The 12,323-nt window shown below is 43.2% G+C and overlaps 1 protein-coding gene across 3 annotated transcripts in view; it reads right to left on the minus strand.

Annotated features, from left to right (window-relative positions):
• Positions 1-12,323, minus strand: part of LOC121081241 (zinc finger CCHC domain-containing protein 7-like) — a 120,235-nt gene that overhangs the window by 46,613 nt on the left and 61,299 nt on the right. The gene's annotated exons all lie outside the window — the stretch shown is intronic.

Raw genomic sequence — 12,323 nt, forward strand, 5'->3', positions numbered from 1 at the left:
AAGAGAAAAATAATAAATGCTAACTCAGAATTACCTGTGAAAAAATGCATGCGATAAAATCAAAAGTACAGTCATAAAATAAAGGGAAGCTTCAGGACAGATTACTGCCAAAAATGGCCTTAGACTGTTTTAAGTTAATCACTAAAAAATCACAATTATAATTTCAAAATAGGAATAATAATTTTCTGGTACGATTCATCTGACAACACGTCCGTACTATTCACTCAGGTACCAAACTGAACGTCACTGCAAACCTCCCCCCAGCCAGTCTGCGAGGGACGACCGCCAGCAGAGCTCGGGCTGGGCGGTCAAGGTCCTGGCGTGGAGGACTAGAGAGGTCTGCATGGGTCTAGCTCCAGGGCAAGTGCTATCCTGAAATTTCTTGGAGGATCAATAGGATGCCAAGAATTGATGCTGGAGTACTGACTCCAACATCACTGAGCCTATTTCTGTATTTAAGTCATCATTACTGCGCAGCAGATTTTGTCAGTGGCAATACAGCACTTCATCGAAGAAGGTCATAAGGGAAGCCAGAGGCTTTGGCAGCTGCATCACCATGCAGAATCTTCACCTCTTAATCAGCCCTTGAAGACCGGTATCTACTGCAGTTATCAGCGTTAACTGTTAGAGCCCAGAAGCCTAACCAGTGCGCACGGATTGCTTTAACGATCTGTACAGATTCCTTCACAGAGTCAGCTAAAATGGTACTCAATTAACGGCTAAGACACGAGCCTGAAGAGTACCGCTGCTCCACCTCTCAAGTGTCAGTTAACAGCAAATCTACAGTTGTACCTTGGGAATCTCTTTTGGCAACATAGTGCGTCTTTCTCCACCAATACAGAATGAAGGAGATACAAATAGAAAAGAGGGAGCAAAGTCCACGAAGCCTTGTTCCACTAAGGCTCGTGGTGCCTGATCTGGCAAAGTCACTGGGCCTAAAAGAAGCTGTGTAAGAGATGGGCTAACAACATTATGCCTCTTCCCACAATGGAGAGGAATCCAGATTTAAAGTTCCTTGGAAATGATTCATTAATTCTTCAACTGAATAACAAACCTGAAACCATTGACCATCAACTGTATCCTAGAAAAAAAGCACGGCTCTCTTGATGCTGCCATCAGGAAATTCCTGAGTTTGAAGAATTCTGATGTAGATAAGCATCTGAAGCCTGTAAAGTTTAATTGGAGCTCTTGCCTCTACTTTTGCCCTGAAATTCAAAAAAGCTTTAAACCAGGAAAAAAGAATAAAAAAAAAATAAATCGCATTTCAACACAAGCTAACTGCCAGTCTTTGGCTATGGGCTAGAATTTCACTTCAACTATCTTTCATGCTGATAACCTGACTCATTGGGCAATGGCAAGCTAAATCCTCCCAGTTCTGATAACCCCTTCCCACCCTCATGGTCAGACCAGGCTCTCCCCACATAGTCCTGTGGGAGAAGAACTGCTCTTGGAAGTCGTGAAGAACCACCATTGGGTCTCTGGGATGAGGCAGACCCCAGGTGGTCATACTAGAACAGCTCCAAAGGTTCTCAGTGCTTTCAGATTCCTTTCCTGGGAGCATTCAAACAAACTCCACAGTGACTAACCTGTCTCTAGAGAACAAACTGTAACGGCTAGACATCGTGGCTTGATTCTCATTTGGCACTTCTGCTGTTCTTAGGAGAAGCAATTTATAAATTGTTAACACAACCAGACTTAGACCGTGCCTACAGCTCTTCAAGGTTTTGAAATGTTACGCATCATTCGGTAGCTTCACAGATATGGAGGAGGACAACCCTCAACACTTCTAAAGACACAGATGGGAATGGGAATGCCTGAGTACTAAAGTGTAACGGCACCAATGCAGTTAACGGGTTCCAAAGGTAGTACAGAGCTCTAACGTGATGAAGAGCAGGCTAAAATGACACCAGAACAGAACACCAAAGAGGTCTTTACATGGTCTTTACCTCTAGATGAAAGGAATCCCCCAAAGCCTGATCAAAACTAGGATGCAGGCGACTGCGTTACTCTGAGAGCAGGACTGAAGTTTGAGCTAAAGCTACTATGGAGACCTGGAGTGGGTGAAAACCTGTTGGATACATCCCTAGTTCCTCTTTTTGATCCTCGTGAGGATTATAGTAAAGATGGAATAGGAAACACATGCAGGAGGCTCCTGAAAAAATATTCATACTGAAAGAACAATTCTAACAAGTCAGGAACAGAAATCCACACCACTCCATTGATTTCCCATAGCTGAAAAAATTCTACCCAAGGAAACCTCCTCATGTGGCACACGTGAGGAATACAAGCAGCACCCTGGGCACTACGGTGCCCCTCCATGTTAAATCATCTTCAAACTCGCAACTTCCAGGAAAACAAAGACATGAGAAAAGCTCCAGCAACACAGCACTCCTAACAGCAAGTGGTAACAAAGCACTGATCCAGTGCAGATGTCTAACGGCACGTCGTGATTTTATGAGAAGAAAACTCCAGTGTTAAGACTCTGCTCTAATTTTGGTGTTCCTGAGCTTTTTATGAGCTTACTACCATACCAGACAGACAGATCTTTTAGCCTGTATCTGGAGGCATGCACCACAAACATCTCTCACTGCAGGAAAAGGGGGAAAGTTCTTCTCAATGCCTTCTTCATGGTTTGTAAGCATGCATCAAGATGCTGTAGTGGCTCTTCTGAGAGTCACTAACATGGAAGATTGTAGTTTGCCCTAGCAAAGATGATACATTGCTCTCAACCCACTGTGAAGCTCTGTAGACACTTCAAATGTGAAAGCACCAAACAGCATTAGTAAGCTGCGGAGACCCTGAGAGTCGTACCTCTTGAGCATGATCTCACATTGGTTGGGTTTTGAGGGACACAGGTTGAAAAGAAGCAGAGAATTCAAAAGAACAGTGTCTTTTCCATTTCAGTCCTCATTTTTTGGTGTACTTCATTCCACATGACAAAGACATCCTTTTCTTGGGACAACCGGGGTGGACTTCTCTCAACATCAGCTCGCAATAGAAAACAGAGTTTTCCAGAAACACATTATTTCCATACATGAGGCACAATTGCAAGGTGATGAAAAACAAAGTGGCCTTGCTAAAGAACTACTAATTCTCACTGGCTAGAACAGTTTCGTCCTTGCAAGAAGGACGCAGCAGAAAAGATGTCTCTCTCTTTCCTCCTTTTTCTGAAGAAAAGAGAAAGTGGGGAAAAGAAAATGTGATGTCTCTCTAGAATCAGCAAAGAACGATTCTCAATGAGAGAATTCAATTTTTGCTTATTCAAAAATGTTTCGGTGGTGCAAATGGAAAACAATAATCCCCCAAAGCATCTGAGACTCCCAATTTCATCTGTTTCCCATGTACACCAGCATGTACATCTTGACAGTGGGGTACAGGCACCACAGGAGGAATTTTTTTTTTTTTTAACCATTAATAAACAAAATAAAATATGTTTTTAAAACATTGTTTACCTAATGTTTTTCTCATCCTTTTTTACTTTCTATTTTGTCTATGTTTTATAATGTACGTAAGACATCAGTACAGTATTACATGTAGATAATTTATAAATAAATAAATACACATATGGTGAGGGTGTGGGCTCAAAAATATTTTTCCTGATAGGGGTGTGTGATCGAACGCGTTTGGAGACCACTGCGCTAGGCCATGGCTTTCACTAGTGGCCAAAGAGTTACCAAAGAAACAGAGGGAAGCCAATTTTCTGTACAAAAGCCTGCAATGGCTAGAAAAATTGGAAGTCCTCACATGGTGTTTTTTTCCATATCCTCAGATCCCGTGTTTGAAAGACGATGTATATTTAGTACACACTGTCTTTCATTTTTTCAGAAAAATAGCTGGAGTCCTTTGAAGGAGGATGCACTGTAACCGCAACTGACACTTAAAGCGCCTGGTACAATACTAAAGAGGTATTTACACTTCTTTTTTTTGGTGTTTGTTTGTTTGGGGGTTTGGGGGTTTGGGTGCGGTTTTTTTGGTTATTCAGCATGGATGCGTAAAAGAAGTCAGAGGAAAAGTCAGCCCTGTTTCACTGAAGTGCAATTAGACAATAGCAATACTTACGCTCTGAATGCACTACTAACCAAGTTTCAATAACCAACAAGCATTAAACTAGAACCATAGTGCTTTTAGGCATAATACCCTGTGTTCTACTTTCTACTTAAGAGAGAAATTAAGCATAAATACAGTTTGTGCTGGATGTGGTTACTGGCCTAAAAATTGTACTGCAACCAATCTGTGCTCAAATTCAGAAGTCTTGTTCTATAAAAAAAATCATTGGGAAAAAAAAAAAGCAAGTTGTCCATTCAGATAAATATCTGAGGGTGAATAAACATGAGATCAAGGAAGAAGTGCCCCAGTGGTTAAGCACCATATTAACCCTGGTGAATGCTGCTCAAATATTTTCACAGCCTGTGTTGATCTGCTCAAGATATTAAAGTTTTGTGGGGACAAGTAGAGCTCACAAGTCTTATGTTTGATTTTAAGCATTTAAATTCAGAGAGTTTAACCAGCCACTGCTGAAAATCAATGAGACAACAGAAGTAGTTAAGGTGCACGTAATTGTTTTGAAAGTAGCACTTAAGACATTTAATAGCACTTTTTCCTGACATTAATAGAACTGTATAACACACCTGCTCTTCCTACCTGTATATAAATACTGCAACTCTCAATTTTTCACTGTTCCAGTAGGAAACTGTTACACACTTCATATTTACAGGTGTTTGTTTTTCTTAATTTATATTGTTTTTGTTTGATTAAAGCTTTTTTTTGTTTGTTTCATTGTTGATTTTTAAGCAGTCATATTCTTTAAAAATATGCAGTTATTTAATTCATCTCAGTAACTTCATGTGTGGGACTGAAACATTTGTATTAATCTGAGAAAGCTGAAACATTTCTGAAGTCGTGATTTAAGTCATTCTTTTCTAATAAAGCCTGAATAACCTAATCAGTTTAGCCTATATGCCTCAGGCGAAAGTCCCTTACACTGTAGCAGAGTTATGATTCTACTGTGCAAACACTGAATATACTTTCCGTATCACAAGTCCGAGCAATAATTTGTGAAATCTTTCAGAAATCAGGTTCCCCCCCCCCTTCATCTGGACAAGAGCAAGGGATGTCTGAATCCATGATTAAAGGGCTGGTTGCAAAGCAGATTCTGCTTCTACCTAGCAACACTCAGAAAAAAACAACTGGTCCACCGCTGAAAAAAATTATCAATGCCTCATTTAAAATGTGCAATCAACCGAATTTCCTGAGCAGTGTGGTAGCTGGTCACTCCTTTAAAAAAAATAATAATACAGACACTCTTTCTAACTCCCACTGTCTTTCACTAGGTGGTAAGCAAAGAGGAAGGGGACAAGAAAAGCAACAAAACGTCACATCGGATGCTGTGAATCCTTCACCGGGGCACAGACTTTGCACCGTGAAGTGGAGCCACCACAGATCTCGTGAAGATCAATACCATTTCTAATAGTCTTGAGGGTCTGGGAAGTGGAAACTCATGGCAAACGTTACAAGAGACACTCGTGAAGGGAGATGGCAGCATTTGAAAAAAGACAAACCAGACTTCAGAGGAGGAGACAGAACACGACTCATGTCTACCCTCCCGTCTTTGGCTGTCCATCGAACGCGGGCAGATCAGCACATGCGGGGCACTGCAGCAGTGGCCGCTCTGGTGCTTACAGAGGCTCCCCAAAGACAAGTCCTGTCTTATTTGTCATATCTCGACAGCAGAGTAACACGCACACCAGCAGGTTTCACTTGGTGTCAGTATATCAGACGTTGCCTTACCGAACGCCCTTGGCACAGAAGGGGCTCGCCAGCAGCACTGTTGGGTTTGGTACTGGATCAAGCCCTAGATGCCTTCACGAGCCTCAACGAAACTATGGCTGCAGGAGGTGGTTTTTGCTGGAACAACTGCCTGCAGCGGGGGATTGCGGTCAGCACTGACGGCGCCGGTGAGCAATTGCAATTCAGTGTGTCACTAACAGAAATGCAGCGGCACAAGCGTGCAACAGTCCCACACGCAACGAGCATGTGGCCTGGCACTGAAGCTATTGTACACATGCACCTGGTGCTGACAGCCACGAATCGTCATGAGGTTTGGCTTTGATGCTCAGTGCACGTGGTTTAGAAAAAAAAATAATCCAACTCTCAATTAAACTAAAAAAAAAAATAAAAAATCCAACTCAATTGAAAACCAGACTTAAAACATTCTTCCCATGCACTCACCTCCTAAATTGAGGGCAAAACCAGAGGCAGCAAACTACTAAAACATGATTGGGTTTGGGTGGCAGTTAGGACCTCTCTAAGAACAACCTTAAATAAATTTATTTCAAGTCAGTAAGAAATGGTGGGATGCTAGAGTTTGCCCTTCCTTTTTCTGTAAGTCAGTGATTCAGAAGATCCAGTATGACTGAATTCAGACATGTATTTTGCATCTACTGCACAAGCTTGAAAAATCATATATTAATTTTCAAGAAATGTGAAGACAGCATATTTGAAACGCATTATTTGTACATTTGCTTTAGTTTACTCCTGTGTTCATGCAAGATCAATAGCTTGCTGATGCAGTAGGAAGAATGTGATCGCACTATTATTATTTTTTTTAACAGAAGTGCAGAGGGAAGTGTAAGGGAAAGATAATCTGCAATTTGTTACCCAGTAAGCCTCTTCGAGTGACTTTCAAAAAAGAAAATACAGTACAAAAGTAGAAAGCCACCTACTCAACATAAATGCTTTCAAGTAAACAAACTGTTCAAACAGATTACATCACTCACCAGCAACATTCAAAATCTAAGAAAATAAGTGGGCCAACTACTTACTGTTAATCTGAGAAAGGGCATGTACAACTTGCCTTCCTCTCTTGGAAACATGAAGAACGATAAATTAACTGGTTGCTTGAAAAGAACATATCTAAGGCGTTGTAGAAACACTCGTTTCCTTTTTTGCCATTGTCTCTGATGACATGCTCTTTGAATTACATACCTGCCTCCAGCCTTCATTATTTCTACGTTTCATTATAATGAAGATTATACTTTGACTTCCAAGGCTGCTCGCCATTATAAAACCCTGCAAAACCTTCTTTTGCCTTGCAATCTTACAGTGCCACAGTGAAAACAACACAGAATTCTTCCAGGTATTCCTTTTACCCATAACACAACCCTTGACACCAAATGAAAAAAAAAAAAAAAATTAAAAAAATAGTGCAGAGAACACACGGCCAATGAAGCCCACAATAGGTGCCGCCACTGTTCCCGATTTCAAAGAGAATTCTTAGATTGGAATATCTAAGCAGTGAACAAACAAACTAGTGGAAAATATGAGTTGCTTAGTCATGGACAATATTTGCCCTCTTACAAATGTACAAAACTGTTGAAATATCTAAAATGGCTGATTTTCCTGCCAAGTCTCCAATTATTTCATGAGATGCACACAAACCTTTTATTGAAATTCCCAGTTTTGAGTCCTACAGCTAACTTGTGTGAGGAGTCTGCACAACTGACATTCCGTAAGCATCCCGTCAGTGCTGTGCCACTTCTACACTACATTGCAGAGGACTGCGCTCTCGTCACGACCAACTGTGAGAAACCGCAAATGATAAAGCCGAGGCTAGACTGTGACCTCCTGTTCCTGTCCCTGTCACTTCTCTGGCACAAGAGACGAGCCCCGGCGCCAGCAGAAGATGCCCTGGGCGTGTGGGCACTGCCGGGTGGGCTCTCCACCCGCCCCAGCCAGACCTGTCCCAGGGCACCACGTCCTCTCCAGGCAGCACCAGGATGGTGGAGCCGCAGCACCAACTGGGCAGCACCTTCGCCCTCCTGGCCACACAGGGATGCCGTCTGCACGGTCACAGCCTGCTGCTGGCACACATCGGGGGGACGGGGGGGGACAGCTGCTTGGTCACCAGTTACTTTTCTGTGCTGAACTCCTGACACTTTTGCTCAAGGTTCACGCTTGTGTTTGCACTTCCAAAGAGCGTTTCACATGAGACCAAAGGTCCAGTTATCATCTTGAGCGTCTACGGCTTCAAAAAAAAAAAAAAAAAAAAAAAAAAAAATCAGGAGGGTTCCTGTTTAAAAAGGAAAGCAGCATTCAACTGTTTTGTCAGGAACACATTTTACCTGCTGCGATATACTATTTGTTTAGACCAAAGAAGGAACTGTAGCAATCCCCCTGGGTTATTTTGGGCACAGTTCCCAAAGCTCTTGCACATGCCTGCAGGCTTTATTTGTGTTGAATAATATAACCTTCTTTTTTTCTTCTTCTTTTTTTTTTTTTTTAATTCAGCTATTCTTGCACTCAGACAAATTTAAAAAAATTAACTTTCTGTAAACATAGTGTTATCTTAATAAGTTCAAATATTATTAGACTATTCCCCAAGGGAAGAAAAGCAATATGTTCTAAAGCAAGTGGCTGTACATTTTGCAGAAGGTGGCTATTCGGAAATTAAGAAATGCAAATGATTCTACAGTTTATGTGCCTCAAAGTAAAAATAATGATATTAAATTTTAAAAAGGTAGCATAAGATATTGCTGCTTATGCAGGAGCATGAGGATGCCAAGGGACCCAGAGCGATCCTCGGTCTAAGGTTTTCAATGGCACAGACTAGTGATCACAGGATGCTGGTGATACTCTCCAGTTACCCCTGGCAACCCTTCTCAACTGTAACGATGCTGCCCTACAATAGCTTTCACTGGGCAGCTTTCTCTTCACTTAGCTGAATGCTTTGGGACCATCTGCGTCGGAAAGCATAAAAGGCCAGCCTGCCTGTGGGCCCGTCACTCTGAACACCACCTCTCTGACCCCGATTAAATACAACTTTCAATCCCTTTTGTCCTCCCTGTTGACTTCTCCTATTAAGGGAGCCCTTTGACAAAGAAAGCGGAAGAGTGGACTAAGTGCCCCCAAGAAAGGTGATGTCTGATACTGCTCAACACAAGGATTAGCAAGCCAATACATAACAAAAGCAAGTTTGGGGGAGGGGTAAAGAGGAAAAGAAAAAAATGGTTTTAGCCAGGTCTTTGACTAATTCAGTAGGTACACAGTTCAACAAATAGCTATACAAGAGGCCTGCTCCGAAAGAAACAACTACTAGAGAACAATAATTTGAGGAGATACCTTTCAGCATCATGACACAAGGCCATGACATTGACAAGAATGGTGGATATATCATTTGCTACCTATGCTTTTTTTAAAGTGAATTTTGTGGAGAGGAAAGGCATTAAGAATACTTGAGAAGTTACATCAGAGACAGACTGCTTCCTACAGAAGGGCCTTGGAAAATATCTTAACTTCAGTCATCCACGCTAACTTTAAAGGCAGCAGGCTACAAAACCATGAATGACAAGAACAACGTTGGCTAGGGGAAACCTAAATTATTCAACATGCAAGAGGTGACGGTTTCCAAAGGCACACACTAAAAAATGAACTGCCATTTGGAATGTGCAAAGCATCTTTACGAAAAATGAAAATTTGCCTTATTTTTGGCTTGAAAAGACTTGCAGTAGCAAAGTACGCCAAGGTAAGACAGCCTCTGAGCCTGAAGTCAACAGTCAGCACCAGGGAGTGTCCGAGCGGCTCCAAGAGCGCGGAGGCATGAGGAGCAGGAGCAGAGGGAAGAGCAGAGTGTCAGTGACTCCCGCCATCCGTGCCTAACCACAGGAGAAGAGACCAGTCTCCTGGCCAGCACTCTCCGCAGTGGAGATGAAGAGCTGGGAGATTGGGAACCTAGCTGTGGCCTGCCACAAGACAGAAAATAATGCTGCTCCAGGAGTGCAGAAGATGTCTCCACTGAAGACCCTGAAGCCAAACTCAGAAGAAAACACTTCTGTAGAGTGAAGGAGCAGGAGGGATTACCAGGGGTTTTATTTCCAGGAAAAAAAAAATATATATTGAAAAAATAGGAGTGACCAGAAGAGAGAAACAGTAGTCGGAAAGCCATACACAAAACAAACCTTAGAAGAACCCCAACGAGTCCTGGGAGCAGACCCTATTTCTAACCCCAAAATCATCAGTAATTAGGCAAGGGAAGCAAGCAGATCAGATTAGCCCTGTGAAAATGTTGCAGTATGGCCAAGCTACCCACCAGCATATTATGAAGGATTGCATTACAGCACAACTGCCTGCCCACAGAGGTTCTTTTCACACTACCTACAGCTTCACAGATTTTTTCCCCTTCCTTACAACAGCTCTGCCTCCCAAATCTCTGAAGTTATATCCATGACCCTTCCAGCTGAGGACCAGAAAAGACTTCCTCCAGAGCATGTCACGAATGCCTGATCTAGTGGTGTTTGCCCACAGTCTTACATTCTCTTCTTCTCATTCTTCTTGGTGGGGCATATCATTCCAAGGAGCAGATCTCTTCAGGGATTAAAAGCAACTTGGGCACATCATCAAAGCTGCGTTCCCTTCCCAGCCATCAGTAAAGTCTGGTTTTGCTATTTAGAACAACATCAACTCCTGGCAAAGTTCCTCTCTGCGTGAGTGCTCTAAGTGTCCTCAATGAAGCTTGATCTGCAGAGGCATCGGCACTGCCGGCCCTACCCGAGTCCCCTTCTCTAGCCTGCTCCTACCAGTTCCAATCAGGTTGTCGAACCTTATCTTGTTAGATAAGCAGCCAATCTCCAGCTTTCACTGTGTCACCAAAACGCTCTTATACTGCCTTTAACACTGTCCACCTGTATGGCATTTCAGTGCGACACTAGCGTCACAAACATAAGGCAGCTGGTGGTCCTGACCCTGAGAACTGGTTCTGCATGACAAGAGGCAGAAATGGAACAAGAGCATGTGGAACGAGTAAAAGTCTCCGGCCGCCACAGAATAGCAACAGAAGGAGATACAAAATCAGTTTTTAAGATGAAATGATGAGAGGAGATACGCCACTGGGGTTGGCCCAGGGTCACAGAACAAAGGAGTTCCCATCAGAAGAGGCTTCTTGCCCCTCTGGCAACGAGCAGCGTATTCACACCCCCGGAACCGAGACCGCACCAGGGAGAAGCTGCACAGCCCAGAAGTTGCAATGCTGAACTTATCCTCCCCCGGAGTGGGGAGGGAAGAAACGGGGACACATCAGCCATGACAGCTACCAAAATGGACGGTGTTAGCCAAAACCTGTGTGTTCCCCTGGCTCGGTGCTGGCGGAGACGGTGGAGCTGGCAGGGGAACTGTATGGGCAGCCTGCCGTGGCTGGAGCAAGGGGATGCGTGCGCTGAGCTCCACCGCCATCCGTGTGTGGCACGTGGCGAGATCTCACACACGGATGAACGGACGGGACGAGGCATGCTGCGGCAGTCATAGCTGGAAAAACCCAATTCATATGCTAACTGTACCTTAAAGCACGGCAATCCCACCTTCAAAGAAAAGGTTAAAATTGCGCTAGCATCGGTGAAAAACCTCCCTACATGCAGCTAGGCCAGAGTTCCACCAGCTGCAAGTTCACCGGGGCAAAGATCAGCAGCGCCACTCTCCAGTGAGTGAAACCTTCCACTTGCAAAAGGCATGCCTGGCTACTCCAACCTCCTTAAAAGCGCTCCCTGCAGCGCCTCATTTTGACTCCCAAATCGGTACAGCAAGACACAACGTCAAGTGGACCTGGTGTGTCTTAAATCTTAACAGCACGAGATCAAAAGGAACAGACCACCGCGCTACCCACCAGCCAGCAGGCAAAGCTTATGGCTCCAGGGACAGCTTCCAGGCACCACTCCAGCACGGGTCCTGCACGGGTTACAGCAACCACTCAGGCACGGTTCTTGCAGCAACTGGGTTTTTACTGACAGCTTTATTAACATTAACTCTGTGCCTTTTACATTTTCTATTGAAATGTAATGTTTTAGTTCGCGCAGTCAATTTAGACGACAGATGTATTTCCTCCTTCCTCTTTTTGTCTTTTTTGAAAGGGGGGCAAAAAAACATCAGTAAAGTCCCCGAATGGGTGCCACTGAAAATTAGTATTTCTCTATGCACTCCAGAAAGTAATAGATGGGAACCTGTTTCTAATAGTTTTACTTTCTGTGTTATCTGGAGAAAAACAGATTCATACATACAAAGTGGACTGTTTCAGAAGATAGTGCTGTGAAAAATGAAAGACTGTTGCAAAGTAAAAAGTGATTATTTCAGATGAAATGAGAGGCTCCAATGTCAACCCTACTGCCTGAATCAGCAAAAAATCAAAGCTTCGCATAGAATAGGAAATTGGAGATTTTCCTTAAATTTACATTTCTTTTTGCTGAGCACATTTTTGCTTAAACGTGAAAGAACTTCTTAGAGACACTCCTAGTTTCAGACATTGCTTTTTGCTACAGTGCTGTAAAACGCTGCTGCCTGGG

Source organism: Falco naumanni, chromosome Z (assembly GCF_017639655.2).
Source record: "Falco naumanni isolate bFalNau1 chromosome Z, bFalNau1.pat, whole genome shotgun sequence".
In the NCBI taxonomy this organism is placed as follows: domain Eukaryota; kingdom Metazoa; phylum Chordata; class Aves; order Falconiformes; family Falconidae; genus Falco; species Falco naumanni.